Raw genomic sequence first — 3,250 nt, forward strand, 5'->3', positions numbered from 1 at the left:
AGCCACTCCAGTCAGACACACACTGTGGCCCTCCAGCCACCTCCACCTGCTCTTCAGCTGTCCATCAGAGCCTTAGAGTACATCCTGACTTCTTCCTGTGAGAAGGAGGCCATAAGGCAGCCGAGAGCCCTGTAAGTGATGGTTTGTTGTCAGAAAACGGGAAAAAACCTGTCCACCAGCATGTAGTCAAAAGCCAAGGTTTGCTGGCTTTATTGTTCCTTGTGCTTTCATTTAAACAGGACCATCTCCAAGGTGGAAGAGGGAGGCACAGACCAGACAAGTGGGTCTGTCCCACAACTGGGTTCCTTGGTTGTGTTGTTGTCTAAACATATGTTCATGCATTACCAAGGGCTGAGACCACGTGCGGAAAAAGAGGTTACAAGAGGAGGTGAAAACATTGCACTGGGAAGAAGAAACCTGGAGAGGAGGACCAGGTGGCAGAACCTGAGGGACGAGAGCGCAGCGAGGCAGAGAGGGCGTTGCTGTGAGCTGCTGCTGCAGAAAGGCTCTGGTGGTACTGCCTGTAGAGCACAGCTGGTTCCTTATTTATCCATCACACGATTTCAAGCCTCTTCAGCAATTCTTCAGGAGAAAAAAAAAGCAAAAAAACCCCAAAAAAACAAAACTCACCTCAGCTAGAATGTGACTCGGGGGAACTATCACATTTATAATTAATGAAGTCCTGTTTGCAGTGGTCCACCTGCAATCTCCTCTCCCTCCAGGAGGCTGGTCCAGCCTCTCTGCTTCTTCCATACCAGCGGTGGAACCCCACGTGGTGAGAAGAGGGGTCTGGAAACCAGGAAAGCCTGAGCATCTCCCAGAAGCACAGAGGCAGCCCTGACCAGGAAACTCATTCCATCACACATTCCCTGCAGGAGCAACCCTGCTTAGGACATCAGCCTGATGGGGGGCTTCAACCGCAGTGCTCATTAATTAACTGTCCTAACTAAGGGAGGAAAGAAGGATGCAGAACCTCTTGCCATTTTTAAGGGCTCTGACCCACAAAGAGGGAATCCTCCTCCTGCGGTTGAGGCACTGTTGAGAGGAGTGTGCAAAGTGCCTCAATAGCGTGAATTTCCCAAACTTTCTCTCCCCCTTTTCACTGGAGTCTTAATGCCAGGAGGCTTTTCCTGAGACAGCCGCTGAACGTCAGCTTGTCACAGACTGGAAGGCAACAGCGAAGTGGGATTAACAGCTTGAGGATACGCAGGGAGCACATGGTGTTCTCCTCAGTTCTCTTTGTTCCTGGTGTCTGGTACCAAATCACAGGGAGCGCTTCCCAAGGAGCCCACAACCTGGAGAAGAGAAAAGAGGTCCAAGCAATATGACCCAACAGCAGGGACAGAAGAAACCAAGCGATCCCACAACTGCACTGAATACGCTCTGAGAAATTCCTCCTACACCGAATTTCTGTCAAAAGCCCCACATTTCCTTTACATTATCTCAAACAACAAATATACCAGAAAAAAATCAAACTTGAATCGAAACTGCTTCTAATTCCAAAGTCACCTTCCTAAAAAGCAACGACTTTCATTTCCTTCAAGTTAGAGTTTCTCAAGACCTTCACCTTGGCTGCCTAGGTCGTAGGGAACATAGGCTGGAAGTCCTTCAGCTCATCAGCTTTGCACATCAGAGGGAAACTTATGATGGCCACATAGACCCTGAAATGAGAATGATCAGTGGGGCTGACATTATATCTGGGTTTTGGTTTTTTTTTTGGATACTCTGCTATTCTGAAATTTCACGCCTGCTTCTCATCACAGGATTTTAGGTGCTTTCCTATGAATTCAGGCCCTGAAGTGGCTGCGTGAGCCGTGATTTCAGCTCATTACAATGCAGTGATTTCAAGTGGATGTTTAATAGCTTATTAATAAGTGAATCTTAGGGAAATGCAAAAGTGGCGATTATTAGGTGGAGTGTGTTAGAGCTAAAGCAGTCAGTCATCAAGCAATGGGCTAGTTCATTGATGCTTTACAGTCCCGTTGGGTAATTATTGGGATTAGGCTGAGTACCCAATTTCCCAGCTATGACTTCACAGGCTGGGAATCCAGCTCTCTGTTGACATCACAGCTCCAGAAATCTCCCTCACCAGTTGCCATCCTGACTCTGTTGTCACCCGCTCTACGCGTAGACGCGGCACACAGCCTTAAGAAAGGGCCAAGACTCTTACGGGAAAAAAAGAACAGGAACGAATGAGAATTTAACAAGGAAATAAATGCAGAGCAACTGCAGAGAAGAGGAGCAAAGGCCCTTTTCCGTGCCACACCACATCAAGTCATCACCTACTGAGAAGAAAAAGGAGCTTGGGATGGGGAAGCATCCACTTCCCACCCAGTGATGGGCTACTCCAGGCTCAGAACAAAGATCCATGACAGGATTACAGAGATGGCCCTCGTGATTCTCCTGCCTCTCCCAGATCCAACCCCAGATCTGGGTTTGGAGCTCAGTGCAGACACAGGGACAATGTAAGCCTGCCCCCTCTGCCAACAATTACCTGCCTTCCTACTGAGCTCCGGCATGCACTTTCCGGCCATGCCTCTGCCTTCCGTCTCTCTCTCCTTCCCCTCTCACAGCTCAAGCGTGCAGCAGTGCCAACAGCCCGCGAGGCCACCTGTGTTCCCTCAGGGCTGGCAAGTGCCAATGGCACAGATGACAGCTGAGAAGGCAGCTGGCAGCTTGGAGGCAGGAGAGACCTTCTCCTTCCTCCCTCCCAGAGCCCGGTCCTATTCATGCCCTGAACTGAGGGAAGCATGTTCTGGAAGGTTGTAGGGCTGAAGGAGATGGGGAGGTCTTGATGTGCCCAGGGAACACCTTCACATCAGCATTAGGACAGAACTGTCTGCTCCTGCACCGGCTGTGTGAGCTGCGCTGGTCCACAGGTAGCTCCTGACACAGATGAGCACGAGGAAAGCAGGTAGGCAGGAGTACAGACGTTTGAACAAGCCAGGAGTGCAATCTGGGAGCAGATGAAAATGAAGCAACAGCAACAGCAACAGCTTGCCTTATGCCCACGAGAAGAGACCGGGGGATGCTGACGGCTCTTGGCTGGGCACAGAGCATGGCCAGGGCCACCCCGGGTGCAGGAGAAAGTGCTGTCTGTGCTTGCCCCTCTCAATGCCACCTTTGTCTCTTGATCCTTGAGGGGTTGGGACCAACAGGGCCCTTGGCCTGAGTTAGCTTTGCCTCGCTGCCCACTTCCAGCAGAGGCAGCTGCTCCTACGGCACATGCTGCCTATCTTGTTGCCCTCAG

The sequence above is a fragment of the Cuculus canorus genome, chromosome 5 (genome assembly GCF_017976375.1).
Source record: "Cuculus canorus isolate bCucCan1 chromosome 5, bCucCan1.pri, whole genome shotgun sequence".
Taxonomy (NCBI): Eukaryota; Metazoa; Chordata; class Aves; order Cuculiformes; family Cuculidae; genus Cuculus; species Cuculus canorus.